Below are 9,612 nucleotides of genomic sequence, written 5' to 3'. Positions count from 1 at the left end.
TTCTTGAACTGTCTCATGCTTGGGGCTGTGACCACTTCCCTGAGGAGCCAGTTCCAGTGCCCAGCCACCCTCTGGGGGAAGAACCTTTTCCTAATATTCAGCCTCAACCTCCCCTGACACAGCTTCAGGCCATTCCTTTGGGTCCTGCCACTGGTCACTAGAGGGAAGAGATCAGTGCCTGCCCCTCCTCTTCCCCTCACAAGGACGTTGCTGTCTGCATTGAGGTCTCCCCAGTCTCTTCTCCAGGCTGAACAGACCAAGTCACCTCAGCTGCTCCTCATAGGGCTTCCCCTCAATGCCCTTCAACATCTTTGTTGCCCTCCTTTGGATGGTCTCTAACAATTCTGTATATTTTCTTAAATTCTGGTGACCAAAATTCAAATTGTTAGAAATGTATGTATTCAAAAGATTTCCATCTAAAATGACGTAGGGTTTTCACACCACAGCTACTAATGTTATATCTGGTAGCTTTGAATGTCTTGAAGGGAGTGACCTACACCATCATATTGATCTTATCTAATACGACTTATCTATAAATGTTATGCTGTATAAATGACAGCATAATTCAGAGACATGCTAATACACATCTCTCTGTGTGTATGCCTATATATATACACATATACATACAAATCAATATCATAGACTAAAAGATAATTTAATTTCCTACTTAAAAAAAAAAATACAAAACATTGACATTCTGCACAGAGTCTTTTGCCAGTTTGTATTCCAATTAATTCTGGGGTATGGAAGGAATACAGAGTTGTTAGCTACACAGTTAAAAGCCCAGTGATGCATGAATCATTGTGTTAAAAGAGTGAGAGTTTGTGGCTCTCTCACCATTGCAACCCTGAGTCTGATAAAGGAACCGAGTTTGACTACTTATTGCATATTCCAACATAGCTTCCATGTCCATCAGACCTGTGTGAACACAGACAATGCTCATATGCAAATGCATATTTCTACTCCAAAAAGCTCAAAAATTAATAATAATTTGATACAATTCCTTCTCTCAAGGATATTTGTTTATACAGAACCATACAACCTAACAAAATCCAAGTTAAAGTCTATCCTTTGGAGCTTGCAGCAAAAAATCTTAGATGAACTGCAGAGCATTTTATACCAAGTGTATTTGAACAGTCACCTGGGAATACATGAACACAGTGCAACTCAAAAAGCAATAAGGCAAGGACCAGAATGTCTGCCAAGGGTAAAATCTAATAACAGGGGGTCAGTAATACTCTGGGAAAAGTAAAATGGCTTGTCCCTGAGGCCAGACAGCAGTGAAAGCATCACACAGCACAGATTTAGTCTGAAATGTGCCAGTTCCAAAGGAAATTTGTTGTACCTCAGATTCAATAAGTAAAGTGTAAGAGCACTCACTGAGGCTGCAGATGGAAGCATCCCACTCATTGCAGGAATGCTACTTTGGAGCTGGACAAAAGCCTGGACCAAAGTGGCAATGCAGCAGTTTTAACCCTCTCAGGCACTGAAGAGTATTTGTGTGATGAGAGTCACTTACAGAGCTACATGTGGGCATGTCTAAATCAAGCTAGAATAGTTCTGATAATCTGTAATTTGCATTATGCCCCTCCCATGAGGGTCAATTTGAAACGCCACAGGAGGAATTTAGAGAATAGAGTACCCTGTCCTCCACAGAGACAATCTCCTTTAAGAACAGGCCTGAATCACATTGGTGAAACTTTTGTCCAATTCATGTAGATTTAACTCTGGTTCTTGAAGAGTGTCAATATTTAATGCTGCTCACGCAGAAGCACCAACATCATGTGCTGGGATATTTGTAAGAGTAGGTCCTAAATTAATATGCATTGGTTTATATAATTTCCCTTGTAACTGTAAATTAAAACCGCAAAACAAAACAACAAAAGATGCTACCTTTACCTGATAAAACTTAATCAGGAGTTTCTTTTATAAATTGTATTCAGTATCATTTCAAATATCACTGAGGCAGGAAAATACTTCTGGAGATTACTGAACCTAACACCCTGCTCAGAGCAGGGCAGGTAAAGGCAGGCATGAAGATTTCACAGTCTCTGGGCAATATATTTCACTGTTTGACCACACAGACGATAAAAAGCATTTTTTAAAATGTTCAATAAAGCTTTCATTTTTTCTGCATTCTTTACAGATTCTTTAAGATCTCCATGAGCCTTCTCTACTCCAGTTGAACTGTCTCAGCTCTCTTCTCTCTCCTTGATGGTCCAAACTCTTAATCATCTTTGTATTCCTTTGCTGGACTCAGTTATCCTCATTTGTTTTACTGGGGAGCCCAGAATTGGACAGGGTACTCATCACCCACTGTTCTCTCTTTATCCACACCCAGTGATTTCATCACAGGAGGCTAGCTGTTTGGTAAGGCATGATATATCCTTCATAAACCTACACTGACTACTCCAAGTCACCTTCTTATCTTTTCTGTGTTTTGAACTACTCCCAGGAGGATTGGCTCCACCACCTTTCCTATGATCAAATCCTGTGATGTGCTCCACCACATTTCCTATGGTCAAATCTTGCGATTTGCTCCACCACCTTTCCTGTGATGCTTACCAGCCTGTAGTTCCATGGATTCTCCTTTCTCTTTCTGAAGATACCAGGAGAGGAACCTGGGTGCTCCCACCTGGGCTGAATGTATATTAGTCTGTAACATAGTCTGTGTTTTGTGGGACTCGATGATTGAGAAGACAAGAAGAGGACCAATGGGATACTGCTGGAATCTATGGAGTGGTGACATTTTTTCACTTAATCTGTCTCTCTGTCACTCTCTTTCTCTCCCTTCTTGTCTCTTTTTATACTTCTTTCTGTCTCTGCCTCACATTTACTGTTAAATAAAATTCATACTATTTACTTCAGCATAGGGTCTCATTTGCACCTTTATTTGGGCAGAGGCATCTCTAATAATTTTAATATTCAGACCTCACCAAGGCTCAGACAGCGTGTATATATCCATCCTCAGTCACCTGTCCCTTCCATTTATTTTATAAATTTCTTTTTTATTTTTGAGTTTAGTCAGAAACTCCTTATTCATCCTTGCAGGCCTCCTGCTGCGTTTGCTTGATTTGCTACATGCAGAGACAGGCCATTCTTGAACTTGGAGGAGGTAATAATTGAAAATCAATTGGATCTCCCTGACATCTCTTCAGTCCAGGGCCTTCCAGAGGATTTTCCCAAGCAGGATCAGGCTGAAGCCTGTTCTCCTGAAATCAAGGCTCGAACCTTGACTTTTGTCTTTTTCCTTCTTCTCAAAATCCTGAACTCCCCTCCCTCCAGGTTGCCAGCCAAAGCTGCCCCCAGGCATCACATATCTGTACAGTATTCTTTTGTTTGTAAGAATGTGGTCCAGCAGAGCATCTTCCCTCATCAGCCAATTCATCTGCACAGGAGGGTGTCACCAACACACTCCAGAAACCTCCCAAGACACAGGTAAGACACAATAAAGGTGTTTATAAAGACAGTGCTGGGATCTGGGCTTGGGTTCCTTCAACATTTACTCGTTGTTATTTAGCCTGCCATCAGAGTAGCACCTCAGGGCTCAGCAAGAAAGGCTCCTGTGTGCTGAACACTGCTCCAAGCCTGCATGGTGGCCAGGCCTGCTCCTGGAAGTCTTATCTCAGCAAGAAAGACAAACAAAAAACAGAGATAAGGAAGATAAGTAACACTGTGTGGACCTCATTTCATCCGGTGAAGGGTTTCCGGACTGGGATTTTTGTCAGTGTTCTCAACTGCAAGAAAATTTAAAAAAAAAACCAGTCCTTTCTGTTTGTGTATATATGCATACACAGAATATTTTCCGTATATATATATATAAAAGAAATGTCAGGGCATGTTACAGAGCAGCTGAAATTTTGCATTTTTCTCAAATCTTCCCATTTTGTAGCTTTTTTTATGAATATATTTCAAAATAAGAAAAAATCCCTACGTAAATCAGACATACCAAGAAGGTTTAGTTTTCTCACTTTTTTGAACACTTTTATCCTGGTTTAGCACTCTTGTCAAAGAAAAAAAAGAAAAATAACAACAAACAAACAAAAAACTGCAAAATAAAAAACTCCCCCCAAAAAACAAAAAAAAAACCCTCAACAACCCTAACCCTTCTGGAAGTTATCTTAGAAGCGAGACAGCTGCCTTCTCAACTGGTAACCAGACTTCCAGCTATGATTTTTTTACCTGATACATAACAGAAGAGGGCCATCACCTGTCCTGGTAGAGCCAGAATTTCTTTGCTTTGTGGAAGTTGGATTGCAGGGAAGGGTGTAAACAAATTAGAGGGTATACATGAGCTTTGACATACATCATGGTTCATGGTTTAAGACAGCACACAAATTAACATTGAGGAAGGGAACTGTACTTGGAGACCTGTGGTTGAACTCTTAAGCCAGAGATTTTGTGGTAATTAACATTGCTTCTCTCTAGCAACAGTGCAGCAAAACTCAATCCAACACCTATAGAAGGCGAAAGTAATTCTATTTTAAAACATACATCAACACACTGACACCCACCTTCTTACAAGTACCATGCTCTGTGTTAAATTATTCTACTTCCCTATACCCACATATATCACAGCGCTTTAGCCAAGTTTTCTTGCAGCAACAGGAAGGAATCGGATGCCAGCTACTCAGCCCCCACCACCTCCTCATCCCTAGGTTAGCCTTCAGGGGCTGCTTTTGGGAGTCTTGTACTGCTCCATATCTGTTCCACTTCCATGAAGCATTAGGTTTTGCTTATTAAAGCATCTTTCTTTTTACCTGGAAGCTTCTGAAGAGGGTTTGTCCTTACTATCACCTCTTATTGGCATTTGGGGGTTCCCATGTATGAAAAACTAGATAACCTGGCAATAACTGTGTGCTCACAGTGCAGAAAGCCAACCATGTCCTGGGCTGTGTGGCTAGCAGGGCAAGGGAAAGGATTCTGTCTCTACACTCTGCCATTGAGAGACTCTGCCTGGATCATTGTATCCAGTTCTGGAGTCCTCAACACAAGGATGATGGAATGAAGTGAGCCCAGAGGAGGCCACACAAATGACTGAGGCCTGGAGCACCTCCTATGAAGATAGGCTGAGACAGCTGGGGTTGCTCAGCCTGGGGAAGAGAAGACTTTGGGGAGACTTTACTGCAGCCTTCCAGTACTTATAAAAAAGTACTTCCAGCCTTATAAAAAAGAGGGAGAGGGGCTTTTACATGGGTAGATAGCGATAGGACAAGGGTTTTAAATTAAAAAAAGAGATTTAGATTGGACATTCTTTCCTGTGAGTGTGGTGAGGCACTGGCACATCTTGTCCAGGGAAGTTGTGGATGTCCCATCCCTGGAAATGTTCAACGCCAGGTTGGATGTGCAGCCTGGGACAGAAAGTGGCATACATGCTTAAGGCAGGAGGGGAGGGAGTTGGATCTCTAAGGTCTCTACTATGCCAATCCACTGAATAGTTTTTTTTCTTTAGATCGTCTATTTTTTTATGATGTCCCTTGCTTTATTTAGTTTACTCTTTGTTTCCTGTTCTGGGTGTCCCAATGTACTCCATGCAGATGTGCCAAGAACTTAATTTGCTGTCAACCCAGGTGCCATCAGCACCTGCCTTTCCCATAGCTCATCTCCTGTTATCCCTCCTGGCTCTTCCACACTCTGATGGTCCCATTAATTTTCCATTTGGAGATGTTTTAATGCTGCTATTACAACCTCTACAATCCTAAAGGATAAGATGGAGCTCAAGTTTTACAGCCTCTTTAATTAAAAAAAGAAAAAGAAAATCATCCTTCCAATGTTACAGCTTAAAAATCAGCCCCCAAAAATCAGGAAAATGCAATCACCCTATTTCTACTTTCTATATAGAAAATACATGCCTTTTTGTGAAAAGAACATTTCATTGCTTTTATCATCCCACTGCTGAGTTTTATGTATTTGATTTGGCCTTCTAGTCTATTTGTTGTAATTGAATTTTTCCCCCTCCCACAACTGGATACAGGTTAAATATCCTGCTGAAATTTAAACTTGTCCCAAGGTTAATAGAGGGTTTCAGGAAAGCAGAGAGATTTGTAACTGAGTGACGAAACTCAGCAGCTTTACTAACATATGAGATTTAGAAGGAAATCTTCATAAAAGCAAAATATAGCACAGACTTAGTCACCCAAATGTCAAGCTTTTGGAGTATTCCTGTTTATGCCTAAACACCTACAGAGAGAAGTCAGAGAGTCCCAAAATAGGATCAGGATTTTAAGCAGGCTCCAGATTTTCCTGAACTGTGATGCAGAGATAGATTTGGGAGCAGGAAGTGGCGCAGTCAGAACAAGAACAAAGTACAGAGTCAAGTCAGGAGACAGTAGGTTTGGGCATCACCATTCCCAGGTGAAGTAATGGCCTCCCAGAGGTCATGGAGTGTGTGCTTTCAGGAAGATTTGCCTTCTGAGATATTCAGCTTCCTTCAGTCATCAGTGCTAATGAGAAGAAAAACCCTAAGGAATTCCATTATATAGTCCAGACCAAAAATCCTATTTATTCCAGCAAAATGCTAAACAAAACGATAGAAGGGGCCATCAATTCATATTAGTGTTACAAGTGTTAAATAAGAGAGTTATAGAAAAACTAATTAAATGAAGTTTTAAAAAATCCACATAATGTATCCTTATGTATCCTTTGCTAAATATAATTATAAGGGTTCTGTACAGTTAGTTAATGGTTTTGGGAAGTTTTTCCCATCTAACACAAAGAATGTCAAGTTTGGAACTGCTGGACATTTAAGAATATTAAATATTTTTCAAGATTCTGAAATCCTCCTAGGGCAAAGACATCCCTTTTAATGTCTTTGGTGGTTATGACAGTACTTCCAATTTATCACCTGTCATATTGCTAAAGGGAAATCAGCCCCTCTACACAGCCCTTACAAGTATTCTTTATTTAATGAGGTAAGCCAGAGGTCCCAAGGATCACTTCAAGCATAAACATGCACAAATATCTTAAAGTGCAAATAGCAAAATGTGCTTGAAGAGCAGTGAGCTAAACTATCAGCCTAGTGAAATGTTAAGAGAGATGAAATGAGAGAGAGTTTAATTTAGCTTGTGCATCTCATGCTAAATAGCATCTGCTGGATCAATCCAGCTGATCCAAATGAAACAATTAGGAGTAATTGGCAGGAGAACGTGTCAGTGCCTTTCCTTTTACAGACATAGAAAAATTCTACATGTGCACATAGGCTATACAGAAAGGCTTCAGCCTCTCCTCCTCCAGCACCACCTGTCCTTCAGAGGGAACTGATAAAAACTGATGCTCTGTTAATATCCTGCACCTGACCACCTCCTAAAGTTGCAGGTTACTAATATCATTTTACTGCCATTAAATGCTTTGTACTTTTTACAGATACACATGTTCACACTGCTTCAGCCAGCAGCCCATCCAGAAGCCACAGCAACTAGCACAGAAATTTCAGCCTGCTTGAGTTGTAGTCTCCAATACCTTCTCCTCAGCACATAAGATACTCTGGCTCTCAGTGAAACAGAGGCATTTCACTTAAAACTCACTGTTCACAAAGGGTATTCAAGTATGCTGCATTATCTTATACTGCAAAGCTTTCACTATTGTTTGTTTATGACATGCTGCCCATATTGCTCAGGATACGGAAAAGACTTGTATTTTCCTTAAATATGTTCAGGCTCACCCTCAAAATTTCAAATTCAATGTCCAAATTAAAATCAACTTCTTTTAAAATAACTTGATATATCTACATGTGTAATGAATGGACTGCAGTAAGGAAAATGTTAGCCATGAATTGGTCTGGGTACAAGAATGTTCACATCCACAGGCTTTTGGACCTCACTAACACATTTTATTTTACAACTCAAGTGCTGCTTTGCTGTCATGGTGCAAATGAAGGCATTAATAAGGCTGTGTTGCCAGACACCCAGTGAGGATGGACCCCCTCTGCACAGCCTGAATCCTCCCAGCTGTCCCTGCCCCGCTCCTGCAATGCCCTGGAGCTCCCACAGTCACTAGCAGATCTGGGCAAACTCCCCCAAAACTTCCCTCCTCACCCACTGCTGCACCACATCCCTGAGAGGCTCCTGGCATTACAGCACACTCTTCATTACACTGTGCAGACCACACCAAGCCCAAGTGAGACAGTTCCAGTGGCATCAGGCAGCTCTATCCCTGCAGGTTGTCTAGAGCAGAGTTAAATAAGTCCCACTCATTCAGGTGAGAGTAAGATCAGTCATGGCTTTGATGTTTTAACAGGATTTCTAACACATACTATGAATGGCTGTTCTGAAGAAATTAATAATTTGACGGGGGGAAAAAACATGCTATGATATTTGTTTTTTTCCCTAAAAGCAAAGAACAAAAAACTGAAAAATGGTCAAACATGCTCTTTTGTAGATTGAAACCACTGAGAAAATGTGTTAGTCCATCTTCCTTGTTGTCTAAAACAACTAACACTCCTCCCACAGCATTTGACCCTTTTAAAATACAAAAATTGAGGAAAAAATACTTTTCAGAATTCTGCATTTGACATCTCTGGAAATGTCACATTAACAATACCTCCAGAATTACAGACTTGGTTTAATCACATCTTGATCAAAGTACTCTAAAAATATATCTTAGTATTTTTAGAGGCCATAGGAAGTCTGATCTTAGCAGAATTTTCAAAAGTAGTCTAATGTTCTTAACTCTATTTTAAAAGCTAGTTTTAAACCACCAGCAATGGACAAGAAAACAATGCATAAAGTGTAAGTAATTAAAAAAAAAAGGCAAGAAGCTATCAAGCTTCAATATTGTCCCAAGCTTGCCATTTTAATAAACTTGACTGGTGCATTGGTTTTCCTGTCTTCCCAAGACCCCTGGAACAACACAACTTTAAAATTATTCAGTCCTAAATTCAGCACTTTGAACAAATCTAGAAAAAAATCCGTGCTATTGCTTTATATGAAGTTCATTTACACTGCAAAGTTAGACTGACAACTTTGGAAGTTAAATGTCACCCTGTTTTTCAAGTTCTCAGGTCACAAAGCAAGGAGTCATGATGACCCTGCCAAGTCTCCTTCATAAACCAATTGCACGAGTCTGAGCAATTCTGGTGTCATGGACAGTCCTCAAACTGGAAAATCATCCCACTCCAGCAATAGAGACTCCACCACAGCTCTTAATAATTTTTAAGGACTTCAACTTTTAAAGAGATGTATCTTTCTTGTCCTCTGTATGCATTAATTTTCAAAACACAAAACTTTTAATATCTCTGTTTGCTGGGCTGATGATAAGCTTTATTTCCCCTGAAAGTATTTATCAGTCATGACATTATCCATTAACCTTCCATGATAAGTCAAATGTATTAGGGCTTTACATGCTCACTACAAGACCTATCTGCCAACCCTACAATTATTCTCCTGAGTGATAGCATGTTTTCCATTCCAGCTAATGCATTGTTTGTAGGAAGAAGCCACATAAACAATCTACATCCACAAACCAGCTCCGTCAGGTTGACTGACATTCTTCTGTGCAACTCTGGAATACAGAAAACAGGGACCTTCACACACTGCAGTCAGCCAGAGGCAAACATCTGATGACAGTCACTGGGGGCAGTGACAGTGACAGACCACTCTGAGAACACTCCTATCC

The sequence above is a fragment of the Melozone crissalis genome, unplaced genomic scaffold (genome assembly GCF_028551555.1).
Source record: "Melozone crissalis strain CALT ecotype California unplaced genomic scaffold, PUWL_Pcris_2 ptg000008l_1, whole genome shotgun sequence".
Classification (NCBI taxonomy): domain Eukaryota; kingdom Metazoa; phylum Chordata; class Aves; order Passeriformes; family Passerellidae; genus Melozone; species Melozone crissalis.
Note: the sequence above shows the minus strand (reverse complement) of the source record.